This window comes from Ornithodoros turicata, chromosome 4 (genome assembly GCF_037126465.1).
Source record: "Ornithodoros turicata isolate Travis chromosome 4, ASM3712646v1, whole genome shotgun sequence".
Classification (NCBI taxonomy): Eukaryota; Metazoa; Arthropoda; class Arachnida; order Ixodida; family Argasidae; genus Ornithodoros; species Ornithodoros turicata.
This window is the reverse complement of record NC_088204.1, coordinates 35,908,453-35,925,511: the sequence shown is the minus strand read 5'-3', so window position 1 is coordinate 35,925,511 and position 17,059 is coordinate 35,908,453. Positions and strand designations below refer to the sequence as shown.

Sequence of the window (17,059 nt, the reverse complement as noted above, 5' to 3'; positions counted from 1 at the left end):
TACATGGATGCATGAAGCACAGCAACTCCGAGCAAGTCACAGACCTCAAAGATATGTTTTTCCTAGAAAGTGGAACCCTCTTTCAGTCATTTTTTCGAAAAAGCTTCCCAAATATGTTATTCGATATATCATACTTCTCATGCTATATGCATAAGTGATTTTCTCTTATGCTAACAAGTCATAGTAACCCGAAAAGGCGGCACTAGTACGTAAGGAAGAATACTTACGAGACATGCCGGCGGTCACTGAAGACGTACACTGACACACGGCATGTGGCTTTCAAGTAACCTTATATAGTCAACTATGTCTGACTAATCTCTCTCGTTCTTTCGTTGTTCATTGTAGCAATTAAGCATATCGCCTTTTCCTTACACTCTTGATCGTGTAACCCATATGAATTAGTTCCTCTTTGCATGTTTTCGTACAAAGTATCTTGTTGAGCATGTAGGTAACAACACCCCGTGGCGACTTGATCAACGAATAACCTCTTTTTCTCCTTGATCACTATCTCGAATGCGTGTCTGGCATTGGTTTTTCCTCATACGACTGTACCTGGCTGCTTTGCATCTTTTATAAATTACATTCACTTGACCGTTTTTTTTTTCTTGACTTGCGAAGACGTACGTGTAGATAATGGAGTCTTATTTAGTCTTTCTTGAGTAGTGAATAGTTTCTTTTCGCCAAACGTGACTCCAGTATTGGTGTTCCTCATACTTGCAATGCAACTCATGTAAATTAGCTTCTCTTTGTTTTTCTCCAGAATCCCTCTTACGCATTTCACAAGCGATTCCTACCTGATTGCTAACCAGCCTTGAGACTTGTTATCCGTTGGGAGGGGGAAGGCACACGAATCACACCATCTTTCTCTTTTTTTCCGGAGGGCCGATACTAATCGATCCTCCCGTGGTTACATAAGAAGAAATTCCTGAGGAGGAAAAATGAAAATCCCTCCCAGCTGAGGCTGTGAGGATTACGAACATGGTAAGCTTTAGAGACATACTTTTTCAAGACATAACACTTTATTATTCAGATATAAGGACAGTGAAGTGATGGCTTTTTTCGACAGGGAAATTCCATAGCCGGAAGGTCGTCTGCCAACCATTCGACTCAGAGAGTACATGTTGCCAGGACACCGACGGAGTGTCAACGTGCGTTCATCACATAGACAACACACTTGCAAACACTCATGTTGGTAATGAAATGTTTCATTAACATTGATCCGATGGAGACATTCATCCAACTGACGCGTCTCGTTTTGTGTCAGTGTAACACCATAGCGCTTCGCTCGACCATCTTTATCCCACATTCTAATGGAGAGCAAGTCCGAGGGACACCTGTGCACATAAACGTATTCCTCCAGTTCTACCTCCAGGGTACAGTTGCCTTGTTGAAGTACAGTGTAAAATTGTGGCTTTTTAAACTGCAATATCAGTACTATTGCTAGACATATATGGAATCCAAGAGAAGTGACAAACCACCCGCACTTATCCATGTCACACAGTGAAATGACAAGAACGAGGCTTTAAAGAGAATTTCTGTTTCGCTTTTGCTACATGGAATTTTTTTTAGGCAACAGTCTATTTTTAAGAAGGTCAATGGTCATCATACTAATGTAGCCTGCCACAAAATGAAGTTTTGAGCGGACAGCATACTCCATGAAACATAGACTCTCTTCAGCAATTCGTATAGCATCCACTTCATCCACGTAAAGCAACAGACTGTCAATTGTGCATGTCCAGTCTTGGATTACTTTCAAACCTCCTGGGGACGACCTCAGTGAACAGCCACTGTGGACTCCAGCATAGATTTTCTTTGCAATCTTCCAAACATCCCTACTTGGAGGGGGATCTGGCATCGTTTGAAATAGCACCATGTCTGTGACTACATTAAAGGCTTCCACTATCACTGGGTCGGATCCCTCTGTCAAACTGCAGTCCATCATTTCTTTCCACGTTGCATGAGGCTTTCCACACGGATCTTGCACTCGAAAATCGAGGTGTTCGATAGTCCTGCGTCCCTCAGGTACATCCGAAGTCTGTGAACAGTCCATATTCAGCCAGTCAATCAAAAAGATAATTTCCCGGTACCCACTTCGAGCTGTCACCAGAGTGAATCAAGTACTGAAGCTCGCCATTCTTGACTCGTCTTTTTATAATCTTTTCTACTGTTGGAATTTGTCGCACTCGTACAAGTTCGCTCTCATAAAAACGATGAAAAAAAGCGATGAAAGCTCACCACACGGCACCCCGTGTTTAACGTCCCTCGCGGAAGACGGCGTGTCCAAGGAACTTGTACCTTGCCACCAAGTTGCTGACGTCCTCGGCCGGGTTCGAACCCGCGATCTCGGGATCAGAAGGCGAACACGCTACCGACTGAGCCACCAAGACCGGTCTTCGCTGTACCGAAAAACAAGGGCCGTGTCAGCACACATGCCACTGATCATATGATAAACATTGGTACGTTTCAGCAGCGAGAGATTGAAGCTTGCAAGGCTAATTAGTCTACAAAAAAAATGCACCTTTCAGATATCCACGCCATTGGCAACAACCAGAGCGTTTGTGTATTGCAGACAGGAACTTCCCGTAGTGGGCATTTGCCTAAGTCCCGCGCAATCATAGCACCTTGCAAGAAGAGGTCGCTCTTCAAACATTTTCACAGACAATCCGGAACAAAAAGTCTTAATGGAATGTCTCGACAAGCACTAGTGACATTCGGGAACAGACGTATTCACATCAGCGGCTGAGGAAAGCTCTGGGACCACATTTGAAGTGCGGGGATGGTTCCTCTGTTTACCCCATTACGTGCACCGCTATCCCAATTTAAACCACTTGTGGGATAGGAGTCAGTTAAGGTAAACGAATGAGCTGTATATCGTGAAAGAAGAAGTTGCTGCGTGTGAGAAGAAGAATAGTGGCCCGCAACCATCTTTTGATCGGTAGAGGAAGAAGAAGAACATCATTCCGGCCTCGAGTCCTGTATGAAGTTCCCTACAAGAAGTTAACCATCTCATCAAAATGAGTAAGCGAATCTCATAGCACACTCCACATGATTATCACGAGAAACAGTGTTGACCCAAAGTAAAGTTGGTCCTCCAATAGTCCTGCGCTTCATCTGAACAAACTCTTCAAACCTTGACGTCCTCACTTCTTATCATTTTGTTGATTGTGTTTCGCCTCCCTCAACGCCACGGCGCGGTCGGAGTTCGGTGGAACATATTTAAGTGTTCGGGGCATTCCGGAAGGAAAACTTTGTATTCTATTGCGCGTAGAACTGACATATACTAGCGTCACACTATATTCTGATGTACTGGCGTAGATTTGTGAAGATGTAAATGTTGGTGACGCGTTTTAGAGGCAAGAAGCACGGAAAGGGTAAGAAATCTGATATCAACCACGGCGTAGTTATGCCTCATGTAATGTGAAAGACAGTATGGAGTAACTGCACCGAAGAAAAAGTGTCCCCTAAAGAAGATTCAGTGGACTATACTCCACTTCTCCTAGGCAACAAACTGGGGACTATGCCTTGCTTAATTTACAACGGAGCGACAACGGAGCTCAAGTCCATATAGCTCAGTGCTCTCAACCCAGTTTTTGCTCCATGCTCTACTTTTGCCGTTCATTAAAGTGTCACCCCCCTACTAACCCCCAAAGCAAATGGCACATTCAATATTCGAGGCTTTTTATTCATTCTTTCAAGTTTCTTGAAAGAACTCTTTCTGGCGTGCAACCTTAGCGCCAGGTAGGCCTTCTGTGTGAGGGAGATGTCCTGTGAATACGGAGACTGCTACTATAATACGATAATGCTATGGACAATACTACGGAAAGTGCGCAGAAGGCCCAATTGGAGGTCAATGTGTAGGCAGCATCACTCCCCCATGACATCCGAAAATCCCCCACCACTCGATTGAGTATTCCTGATATAGCTGATTGTCTTACAATCTTTCTCTCATTTTGACGAAGGTGCTGGAGAGCCATGCGCAGGAAACCGTACGCCTGGTAGGTTCCACAAGCAAACGCTTTTCTCTTTGCTATGATAACCCAGTTGTTCGAAGACAGGAATGTAATTGCGTTTTAGTCCAATGACCAGCTCCCGTGGCATAGTGGTTGAGATGATCGCTTTCCACGCCGAGACTAAGAGGTGACACGGGTTCGAATCCTGCCACCGCCTCTGTTCCACGCCACTTTCCAGACGAATGCCGGCATAGCTCTCCCCTGAAGTCGGCCCAGGACGCGAACTAACCCCTGTCCCCCACTCCTTCCAGGTGTCCTTTCTCAGTCTGTCCACGTGTGTACGCTGCTCAAAGCCACAGTGGCTTCGCGGCGCTGACACGGAATTAAAAAAAAATAGTCCTATGCTTTTGGTAAACACCTGGTCTGAGCATGCGCTTCTAGGATATACAACCGTCTGCACGCCACATTAGAGAGTTTTAGTACATCGTACGCTGCCGCCCTTGCGTGCGTAAAGGATAGCGTTGATGGCTCTGCGCACACCGATAACAAAGAGCTTCGCGCATTACGCAGAACGCCCAACGCTATGTCTTACGTACGCTATCGCATTTGCGTACGATGTACTCGAACCCTCTATTATGAGAAGTTCGACTCGTACTTTCGATCAGACTTTGTGAAATCATGTCTTGAGTCACACATACTCCTGATATTATTGAATGAAGTATCCCCGCTTACGTGCTCCTCTAAATGAAGTGATGCATGATGCCTTAAAGCGCTGGAGAGATAATGCCTTTTTTTACATTTGCTCTACAGTAAAGCGGTAAGTACAACAGCCGAACAACTTTACGGTCTCAACACATAGGACGGAAACCAGTCCTGACGACACAAGCTCTTGCACCAACGTTTTATCAAGCCGCCAGGGTTTAACTGTTGATGCGTTAGGCGCGTTGAATGACGCCTTTTACGAGGTATAGGTTGGCCGTTCTCTTATTTTAGCGCATGACTACGGAAAATACGATAATGTATTTTTTGCGTTAACTTTGGTGCGAGAGGCGAACGGTCGTTGATTGACTCTCAGAAAGTTGCCCGTAAGCAGCCGATGTTACGCATGAAAGCTATGTTCATGTGACCTGCAGTTAGGAATACGCTACTCGTCTAGTGCAACTGGCATAGCAGTGAATTATCGGTATAAGAGGGAGAGGAATTACTTAGGGTTTGCCGAACGAGATTGGTCAGACCATGTGAACCCATGAAGGTACGTCACTCTTTGTAAGCAGGAATTTGTGCGGGATCCCCTCATTTTATCTGCAGGTGCGGGGGAGGTGGCTTCAAACATATACGTCCTAAACGAAAGAAAAATAAAGCAGCAAATCGTACATTTATTATGTAAATAATGTACAGGGTGTATTTTTCTTTTTTTCTCGATAGAGAGGTTTTCATTAAAAAAAATAAGGGCTATAGACATCCCATTTTCACTTCTATCATCTGTGGGCCCGCGGACGTTCTTGGATATGTTGCCCAACCGTCGAATGAATAATTACCTAGAGATTGTTAATTAACTGTATAATTATAAAAGCTACGATGTTGTCCCAATGAAAATATCTGTTCCTTTCGGTCACCTGATACAGCAGCCGTTTTCATAACAAAAATCCGTTCGGTAGATCGTTCGCAAAAAAAAAAAAAAAAAAGAAAGGATCGCGCGAACACATTCTTTCCTTATTTTGTTCATTGCGCACCTTCGGAGACGGATCTTTCCTTCACCTCCAACGTGGAAGGGTGAAGGAGCAGAGTGCCGCCTCATGCGTCGGAGACGAGCTTTAACTTGCGGAAACAAAACAAAAACACGTGTATCGGGGGACGCTATCCGAACTGCCCTTATCTTGGGTTGCATTTGCTCTTTTCTTTTAATCTTTTTTTCCAGGTCGCGAGAGGCGACAGTGTGCTCTTTCACCCTCTCACGTTCGGGATGAAGGAAAGTCGGGTCTCCGAGGATGCGCAATGAATAAAAAAAAAAGAAAAAAAATGATGTTCCTTCACGATTTTTTTTGCGGACGATGTACCGAACGCATTTTTGTTCTGAAAACGGCTACGATATCAGGTGACCCAAACGAACAAATGTTCTGTTTGTTTCGTAGCTTTTATAATTAAAAACCGAACGATTTTTAGGTAATTAGTCATTCGACGATTGAGCAACAGATGCCCAAGATCGTCCGCAGGCCCAGAGATGAAAAAAAAACACACACACACCCTTTATAGTTCTAGGTAAGCCCTGTAGTTGAATGATGTCTCTGGTGCAGTCTCTTATGTGACTTGTTGCGTTCTTTAAATTGTAGGCAGCCTATATTCGGTTTGGAGTTGTTGGAGTCAGTGGAATCGCTGAGCCTACTATGAGACATGGACCCTGTCTGTGTGAGGAATATTTAAAAAGCAGGCAGATAGGATGTAAGTTACACTGGCATCAGATCAACGACAGCGACAGAGCTGTTTAGTGGGGCTCGCCTGTGCCGCTCGGTATAGGTTTCGCCCTGCCGATTGTGGACCGCAGCAAGATTATATTCCGTACGCGTACTTCTTAGGACAGCCGATAACGCCGCTATTCCGAGCACACACGCAATACCTTCTCCGCTGCTGCTACGAGCGACAAGAAGCCGGCATGCGCGCGGCGTAACTCTTCGCATGCGCCGGCCAGTGTTGCGAAGATTAATAGAACGAAACAAGCGAGAGACACGGGGCACGTAGACAAACACCAAGTTGCCAAACACAGTACAGGGTTTAATAACATGTAACCTCTTAAATATCAAACTCCTGGAGGGAAGGAAGAGGGAGAAACAATGACCTATTTACATAAAATCTGAGAACTTCGTGGTTGTCTACGTGTCCCGTGTCTGTCGGATTTTTGTTTATTAATCATCATGCACTAGTTAGTCTGCGCCCTTTTCTTTTTGTGGATGAGTGTTGCGAAGTCTCTTCCGACTGTCCCTTGAAACGGAGCCGTAAAAGCCTCCATACATTGGATTTTCTTCAAACTACGCTATCACGGTATGAGTTTATAAAAGTTTCGACGCGCATACTTTCGTCGAATACAGCTTTATGGTTATACCCATTGCGCACCTGAGTTAGGGACAAGAGGCGCATGAAATACACTTCTCTCCAGACTGAACATGGCCACTGAAATAAGACGACAGTAATAAATGAAGACAGGGCGTCCAGACGAGTGGCCGGATGCCATCTGGAATGTCGTTTTCTTGATCTTGCGAAAGGTTTGTTGAAATTCCGGGCTTGATTGTCAATGGGAGTGAGCGCGTTTCCTTTACGTGTTCCTGCTGTCCATAACCGCGTCAGGACTTAGTATCCTTTTAGATCTAGCATTAGTACCCTTGTGGTTCCAAGACAATGTTGCCATGCAGGGATTTTCGCCAACACTGATCCCCTAACACTCTCTGCAATATGTGCTACAAAGATAAAATAACCCGAAAACTCCGTGGATCCGCCGCTTCGCGCTCAATGTGCAAATTCTGCGTAAATTACTAGTTTAGGCTGCCAAGGGCGACGTCGGACAAAGTAGGAGACAGGACAACAGAAACAGCTTACTCTCAACTGACGAATTTAATGCAAGGAACAAAAAACATCAAGATATGATGACGTCAACAGCGATGACAGCAAGGTTAGCACACTCAAACGGCGATATCACGATCTGTGCGACTCGTTAGATAATCATATTACTCAGAAGACAAGGCTATTGAAGGGCAGCTGACACAATCGGGACCATGCTGAAAAATGTTGAAGGCATCGTGTATCTGCCTCACTGTCTGATTGGGATGCTTGGCAAGCGTGCGGTCAGATAACGGTGTACAACCGCAATCCCTTACATGTAGTGCAAGGTGTCCACTGGGCGTGTTTTTTAGTGCAGCTGCATGTTCAAGTAACCTAACATTAAGGCACCTTCCAGTCTGCCCTATATAGTGCTTGCCGCAGGTCAAAGGAATTTTATAAACCAAAGATGTGTCACATTTTACGAAAGGCCTCTTATGCTGGACTTCACACCCCGGCGTGGCTTGGGGTTATTGACTCTGGAGCACAGCTTTTGTAGCTTCACCGGAGCGGACAGGACCACTGGGACACCATGTCTTTCGGCTACTTTCTTGATGTTGTGCGAAATTTTATGTACATAAGGAATGGCAGACAGGTCTTCCTTCGGGCCGCCTCCTCTTTGTGGTCGAGGCATGCCGCATCTCGGTGATGTAGGTTGCTGACACAGATTGGATGAGGGTGTCCGGGTATCCACCGACTGCCAACTTCCCCAGCTGTGCTTGGAAGCTGTGCTGCATCTCATGTTCACAAGACTTATTGAGAGCAGAGCGCAGCATGGTTCGAACAATGCCCCTCTTGACAATTTTGGTATGGCAAGAACTAAAAGGGAGCACAGCCTTCCTGGGCCTCGGGTGGTAGGACCAGCATTTGTGAAAAACAGAATCAACCATTCTAATGTCCAAAAACTGAATGCAACCTTCCAAAGGCAGTTCGAAGGTAAAATCGAGGCCGCTGGCGTTAGCTTAGCTAGATCTAAAATATAGTGTGTATCCATCCTCGAGGAATCCGAATCTGTGAAAAAAATTAAGTAATCGGCCACGTATCGAAAAATCCTAAAGATGCACCTATCCTTCAATGCTTCGTAGACCTGATTGTGCACAGCGGCCAGGAATATCTCGCATAAGAGCGGTGAAACACACGAGCCGATGGGAGTTCCTTTCTTCTGAATGTAGAACCGTCCAGAGCTTTGAACTACGGTCGAAGACAGATAAGCTGTAAGTAGCTCCATGAACGTCGAAATGGAGACTCCCGCATTATGCTGGAACCGTACTCCTCCCGAGCGCTCGATGATATCCTCCACTGACTGTAGGAGTTGAACGTGTGGAATTGAGTAAAACAGGTCGACAACATCAACTGAAAAAACGGTCATGTTGTTCCTTGACCTCCCTTGCTCTAGCACGAGAGGCTCTAGGCTCTAGCACGAAACTCTGGAAAACCTCCAACATAGAAACACTGGCCGTGACATGTGAGGTGGAACACGCTAGTCAGACAAAGTGGCTCTCTGAAATGACCCATATCCATCCCGCGCCGTTTTCTCATTTATTCGCTTCGTCTGGCGCCAAGAGAGATAATGGTTTTCGGCGATGCAACGTACGGGACAGGAAATTGAACCTGCAGTAGCTTATCGCTGTAAAACTTCGCGAAAAGAGTTTCATCATCTACTCTCGTAGGATAAACCAATTGTGTGCATGGCAAGGGATGATGATCCCCAAGTGGAGGTGTACTAAAGCATTTGTGATTAATAAGTGAAAGTGTCGGTGTAGAAAATGCAACTTCAAGCTAACCATGGGTGTGTTGAGCAATGCAACGATTGCATTAACTGTTTCACTCTTCATTCGAATCCGCCAAGAGCGTGCGAAACTTTTACAGCACTCAGGGTACTCAATAAGCTGAGTACACTCCTCCAGAGTACACTCCTAAAAAAGGATGTACTTTGGGAGTAGAAAGAGGGTAACGACTACCTGTTTCTCCCTTCGGCGTGTTACTACTCCCCTGTCCGAGTATAGGGAGTTACGGTACTCCCTTTAGCAGATGGGGAGTGGACGAAACCCAGATGAAGGTTGTTTGGAGGAGCCATGCGCACGCGTTGTAGTAGCTGGGGAACGCTATCGAGACGCGGGGCACATGTTGTGCTACAATGGTTATTGGTGTTGCTCTCTTCAATTTGTACTTCGGCCTTCCAGCTGCTCATGCACGTTTGTATGCAAACTCGTTGCGTGATGTTTTGAAAATATCTCAAAGGGCGAGTCTCTTGTAGTTCACCTATATTTTTAGCATGTCGCGAACGTTGTAATGTAGCACTGCTTCATAGCTGGTTAGACAGGCGCATCTGTTGAAACTGTTACAATAATTCTGTGTTCGTTTTGTTAATTTTTGTCATTCTGTTTTCAAACAGGTGTAGGTGACCTCTGGTACTGTAAAAGCAGATGTATGTACCTTGCAGTAGTGGGTGTTGTATAGCATTTCAGACGCTTCTTATTAGAATCTCGCATCGTATGCAACGTACTTTATGTGATGATCGCGACATTACAGGACATAAGGACTGTGCTGAGAGTAGTAGTTTTATTCATTCAGGAAGATGGCATTGTTTACCTCCAAACTACAGTGAGTCTACGAAGAAGGCGTAGTGGGTGTCATTGCCTCTCGGAAGGAATCACCTTTTGCTTTCTTAGTTACGCATGTTCTGCTCGCGCAGGTGAGTTTTCAAAGTTACAAGTGTAATTCATAATATATTTTTTATGTACTCATAGTATCGTACTCTTTCACGTAAAGCCGTACGAGTTCAGTGCATTATCTATAAGTATGTAATATTCTGATTCTAGTATTTACAGGTTAGCTCTTAACAGGTGCTTGACCTGATCTTAAATGGTGTATTGACAGGGACGAAGGAACAATTATCCAGCAAAACTCAGAACTGCAACTCCATTGTACAGTAATGTGTGCCAGGGTGTGCCTAATATTAATATTTTATTTTATTTATTATTTCATGGTAGCGCCGCGAAGCAACTGCGGCTGTATGCAGCGTACTCTGCGAAAGAGTGACATTGCGAGAGTAACTGTTGATAAGGGTAAGTGTAATATAGTAAATAGTAAACTTGAGAGTACCTCTGACATTTCTGGACACCATCGGACTTCGATCGTTATTGTGAAGGGGCTCGTTATTTTATTCCCCACATTCCCACCAGCAATGGGGTAGAGTATCGCCCGTGGCGATGAACCTCCCCACTCTCCAAAGTCAAAAATAACGTTGTTGTTGTTGTTGTTTGTCGAACTTTGACACATGCGCGCAAAAAAGAGGGAAGAAAATATCACAGGTCAACAGAAAAAGATGTCTAGATGAAAGAGCTCAAGTGTCCTCAGGACGTTCCAACACGCCTGCACTGTACTTTGGGATGAATGTAGTTTTCGTTCTTGAAATCAATTATCGGTTGCGATCTGCATTTGTATTGTATTTCCTGCCTGACTAGAATACTAAGTGCTTAGCGTTTTGAGCTCAAAGCACTTCAGAGCATTAACACTGTATTTTTTGTGCATTACAGATTCGCAATGAGTCCAAACAAATCATAAATGTGGTTGCTGACACACCACTACCGAAAATTATCAAAGTATCTGGACACGAGACTTTAAATATGGCATACAAAAGGAGATCTTGCTGAGCAGAAGTAAACTGACTGAACATGGACAGACTCGAAGAGGAACAGGACAGGCACTACATATTCATGTAGGACTCATGAGTTTTTGACACATGTACGTGTTAGTTGTCAGATCACATCGCCTCTCATGGTTTAGTATATGTTTTGCAAGGGTTTAAGGGGTTGCAAGGGTAAGGGTTTTGCAAGGCTATTACTGCAAGGGTTTAATCCCCTTGCAGTGATAGCCTACGTCTTACGGACATGTGCATGTTGCTCTGAGAAATAAATTATTCCTGCCCTCTGCATTGCAAACACAGTTATTTCTCGTACAAAAAACTTCGCGCCATGTAGTTCCAGAAAAAGGCATGGGTGAGGAATATTTCGTTTTAAATGATCAGTCTATTTTGTGGTTCTAGTAGTTCTCAGTAAAAACTATTGTACTACATCTTTTACCAGTCACATCTTCTCCTGCATGCATTGCAATAGTACGGTATAACTAACAAACACTATTTCAATCGAGAGTCAGAAGTGTAGCATAGTTTGAGACAAGCTTATGATTATTGTTGTCGTTAGTATCTATTTTAGAATTTGTGTACAATGTAAATAAACATAGGTATCACTTATTCAGTCTGTGAATTCTTCAATTTCCATTTGTCCTGGCTGACTCCCCCACTTTGTACACGCCGTTCGATCATCAATCTCCGATTCTGCACTGTATTTACTGCCACGTGAAGGGCTATCCCAAAGCACTGCAAATCCCCCTCAAGGTGTAGTGACACTGACTTCATGTGAGTTATTATGCTCATCTCAATGTGTTATGGTACTCCTCTCTAGGTGTTGTGATACACCTTCCATGAGCGTTACTATACTCCTCTCAAGGTCTACTGGCAACGATAATAAGGGAGTGAGGAGACTCCCTAACGAGAGTATCCGCACACTCTATGGGGGGAGTGCTGGTACCCCCTTTAAGGAGGAGAGTAGCGGTACACTCCTTAGGGAGTGGTATATGTGGCAAGGGTGTAGTCCCAAAAAAGGAGTTTACACTTTTTATTTTAAGAGTGTATGATGAGTTCCGCTGGTCGTTGTGTAGTGAAAGAAGTGTTACACTGGCTTGACCGTATATGGTCGGGTCGCTTGAGTGCAACATGCGTACCGTTTTATTTGTCCTTCTGTTCACTCTACGTTCCTTTGTACACTGAACCCACATCGCTACATGACACTGTGCCGCACGGGACCAGAATCTGCCATGGAGCTGAAATTAAAAAGCAAATGCATATCATATGACCGCGGCGAAGCTTTTCCTCATTAACGCAGGGAAAAAGACGAGCTGTCCCGCCAGCACACCTCAATATACCATAAATCCAACCCCAATAGCAATACACACAAAAGCTATACCCATTACAATCTAAATCTTGCTGTAGTTCGTGTTTCTTGGTGGCAAAAGTTGCGAACTTATTTTGGGCATGCGCGCTCCGTCAGCTGATCGTTTGCTTTATTCTGTGTTGAGTTATTTTTCATTTTCCTTGCATTTCTGCAGGATGCTAGCAAATGTGAAGATTTTGGACCAGGTATTCCTGATTGCATGCATTTTGATTTCGTTGGGGCTCGGTAAGTGAACAGTAAGCACTGACGCACTGCCGGCGGTAGCATTCTGAAGTCCTCAGTGCTGGTGTTAGTGGAACCAGTTTGCACAAAAGTCTGGCTCCATCCTGAGGTCTAGTTACGCTTCTTTTCTGAGGTATCTACAATGCGTATATTTTATAGAACCGCTACCCAGTGAACTAAACGATTCAGCAAAATTTTGAGCTTTGTAGGTGAATGGTTTAAAATAGTTTTTCGGAGGGAGGGGGATAAAGACAGAATCTGAGTTATCTTATTGGCGTAAGCGATCGTAAAGGAATTGCTCCCACGCATACTACGGTACAATAGCAGTCGCCAGCTCCCGTGGCCCAGTGGTTAGCGTGCTGGCCATGTCTGGTCGAGACGAGGTACCCGGGTTCGAATCCCGGTGCCGACTGTGTTGTATGGGGTTTTTCCTAGGATTTCCTCAGACGCTTTCAAACATATGTCGGTACAGTTGTCGCAGGATGCACCTTCCCCCAGGGCGTCGGTCGTGACGTTGCCCACCTCTGTGAGGCCGACAATGGCGAACCCTTTCATCACCACCACCACCTACAATAGCAGTCAGAGAGGTCACAAAGCACGGAGTAGATCATTGTTCCGTTGCTTTGGGGGTTCTCTGTCTTTGTCTTCACTTATCTTAAGAACTAAAGTTACAGAACGACACGAAAACTACGCATATACTCTATGCCGCATTGCGACAGTGTCTAAAAGCACAGAAATAGCGGCAGACATGGACGGCAGTACAACACGCGAAGATGAATTCTCTTTTCATTGTCACGTAGGCTATAATCAACAGGAACAGCCCTGGGTCATTCCACGTCAGACGATCCTGCTGGATGCCCCGCAGTTCGATTCTGCAAGTTACATGTTAGATATCCCTTACTGCAGTAGTCCCATTAGTAGGTCATACTGAAAATTATTAATCCGCTCTCAATCTACGTCAAAGTCAAAGCTTATCAGGAACACGAAAGGTGTACAACAAAGGAGGGAATTTAGAGAGCGGACTTTCCTAGCCTTACAGATCTTATGGCGGATGAAGTAGCAAGAAGCGAACATGTTGCCAAAAGTATTTGGTTTATCCACTTTTTATGTTTCGTCCGTAACCATCGGTCACGCGCCACAGTTTTGTAGTGTTTGCGGTACTTTAAAGTACATTCACGACGACGCTTAAAATTTTTGCGGAAAGAACTTGAGCATACTGACAACCCATACAGCAAAAAACGCATGCTGTGACAGGTCGTCACCCCGGTACATTTTGTTACGTTAAATGCTAAACGTGACGTTTCTTGCAAAGTGTTGACGCATTCTAGACCAGTTATGATAATGAACATAAATAAAGGATAAATATAGGATAACTATTGACTCAGAAAGTATGCCTCGGGCACTGTGTTTTCTTCAGTATCTTATGATGTCTTCCTAATCGGTCAAAAGAGTCCTCGCAAGGTAACGTATGTTGTCGGACAGTCACTGCCTCTCAAACAGCACGTGCCCTGCCGAGGCCAGAGGAGGGCAGGATACTGCGGTAACACGAACACGACAGGATATGAAGCGAAATGGCGGCATACGTGTGGGACGTTGTTGTTCCAACTGTACAAAGCCCTTTACGTACGCCTTTATATGACATGTTTTTAACTTTCCTCGAAAGTTGCTAAGTTGCTAAAGTTGCTATTGCAAAGGGAGCAAAAAATGTTCGCAATTACAGAAGCTTGCACATTTGTCTGAACAAACTAAGTAAAGATGATTGTCGCAAGATATACCTTTCAACAGCAGATACAATTTTCAACAGCCAGCTTTCAACAGCAGAATACGATTCTTTTTCAGCTTTCAACCTTGCCTTTGGATGGTCTGAAGAACCTTTGGAACTTGAAGAGGAGCTGTGACTGAATGACCAGCAAAACCAAGTGCACCCACCGGTGTAGGCTGCGTTCCTAAGAATGAAACACATAAAACAGACATTTGACTACTTCTTTGGAGAAAGCCTCACCTCACCACCTGTGCGAATTTTCAGTCTGAGCGTTTCACGACCTGCGTTGCCCATTCGCTCCCTTCGAGTAACTCTTAAGTTGAGGCGAACAATATTTGGAATAACGAAAGCTTCTTCGACTGACGTCGCACTATCAGGATATTATACCACGCACTTTTAAATGGTCACGCACCACAGTTTCAAAACCTTTCATTATGCTGGATCTGGTCCATTCCTGTTTGTGGACGCCAACTGGCTAATGTGCCCTCTATAAAAAAAACAGATAATTCATTCTGAAACACACATGAGCGCAGCCATGTTTTATGATGTAGATGCGCTCGACCGGACATATTGACGTGTCCGTACTTACATCGGGTGCTTACATACATGGATTACAGCTACGGCTTTTCCTGGCTTCACGTCTCTGCACTTGTAGATGACGGACAGTGCGTGGGGTTCCGCGATAAGTGCAGTAGCTATAAACTCATTGGTTAATCAGGTTTCGTGTGGTGTGTAAGCGTTGAAGGTGTTTCTTTCGAATAGTTGAACCAACTGGTGCTTGCGTTAGCCCATTTACAGCGGTTGCCGCGTAGGGAGAAGTATCGGAGGAAATTGGGAGACGTTTTGACAGCATCTTCAGCAACAAAATGCTGCACTGTTTTAGTTTTGTAGGAACAAGCGTGCTGCGTGTATAAGTTTTATGTAGATGTGGAACAGCAACGCCGATACTATGGAACTAACAGCGACGTGAAACAAAGTGCAAATGGCATTTAAAACCATTTTGTCGGATTATGTGCAATTTTCATTACTTTTATTTGAATCGCCTACGGCCTTCTCATGCTGCGTCATATGGCCCGCCACAAACTGCTACGCTCATGTCTACATGTGCGTCACGTGTTTTTAATTAGCACGGCAGCCCAAAAACATGCACGCGAAAGCTTTTAAAGCCATGTGGGTTGCACACCACACAGATACAACGGAAATACCAAGAAACATATTGCCACTTAGAAATCTTGTCTCCGGAATGTGAGGAGTGAGGGCAAACCATAGTTCGTTGAATTTGTATAGGCGGGTGCAACCGTTTCGCCTCATGGGAAACAAAATTCTAAGGTCGTGAATGAATTGTGGCCTACTGTGTAGGGGTAGCTTAATTCATAACTGATCCCTTTAAGTGTACAAGTAATACAGACAGTTGTGGCTGTCGTCATGAGTGACATCACTCAATAGAGTATGAATTAATTCTGTTCACACGAATGCTTGCACACAGCAGTTACTATGTAATGTTCATTGTGTATAACATGCTAAGTAATTTGTAAAATGCAATAATTCCTGCAGCATCCTCGACTGATTCTTACCTTCATAGTTTGAGACCGTTAGCAAGTGATTCGCCTGCTCCTGAAGCATACGCCTGGCTGCGCACGAAAGAATTTGATATGCATATGCTTCATAGTCATGCATGTCCGTCCCATGCATATGAATAGCACTCCTCTAAATCGAGTGACGCTTAGTAAGCGGCACATTTTTTAAAAAAGTTCGGCTTATGCCAGTCGCTGTTATGGCGAACGTCACAGTATAGCGCGTAGCATAGCTGTCACCGATGCCGCCTAGAATAGGCGTCACGAAGAGCCGCGTGCACTGTGAAACATTTAGTCTAGGTCGCACAACGTTGCGCATAGAGCAAAGGGTTCATTATGCCCTTCCGCTTAACCGTTAACGTGTTCCCCGTATGATACTACCTGATGTTCCGCTACTGTCTGGTCTTCAGTGCTTATAACTTAAGTGTGCTATGGATGGTTTCCAACTTCCTGTCAACATGAAATGAGGGAAGTTGCAATGTCACATGGATTTACGGTTCCGGTTCGAAGTTCTCCTGGAGTTGTATGCTGGAGTTGTCTGGAGTTGTCAGCGTACTTTTTCAACGTAAAAAGAACCGGATATTCAGTGTTTAACTGCTCTAACTTTGTGGAAGAAGGACATACAATGTATTGCGAACCGTATCTTGGGATTCTGCGCCTTTGAAAAAATATTATCAGCGCAAGCGAACATTCAACTAAGTGGTGTAGGCACTTGTCACCAAATGCCGTTCTATTTACTCACCATGTTGAACTGTGCGTGGCTGTGATAACATTATCAACTCATAATGCGACAAGAATATCACTAAAGTCACAGCTTTGTCCCAAGCTACGATTACGCGCGTACTGCTTGCGACACGGTTGTCTGAAATCAGCACCCCGTGGTTTATCCCATCTCAAATCTCGAGGTGTTGCAAGGTCATTTGTTTTGAGTAAGGAACACATGCAACA

General features: G+C 44.6%; 1 long non-coding RNA gene across 1 annotated transcript; it reads left to right on the top strand.

Annotated features, from left to right (window-relative positions):
• The first annotated feature begins 2,777 nt into the window (after positions 1-2,777).
• On the top strand, positions 2,778-14,746 carry LOC135391430 (uncharacterized). The gene is made up of 5 exons (XR_010421945.1): positions 2,778-3,018; positions 3,960-3,995; positions 4,761-4,915; positions 12,708-12,778; positions 14,615-14,746. It is a non-coding gene; the product is annotated as an uncharacterized LOC135391430 (long non-coding RNA).
• The last annotated feature ends 2,313 nt before the right edge of the window (positions 14,747-17,059 follow it).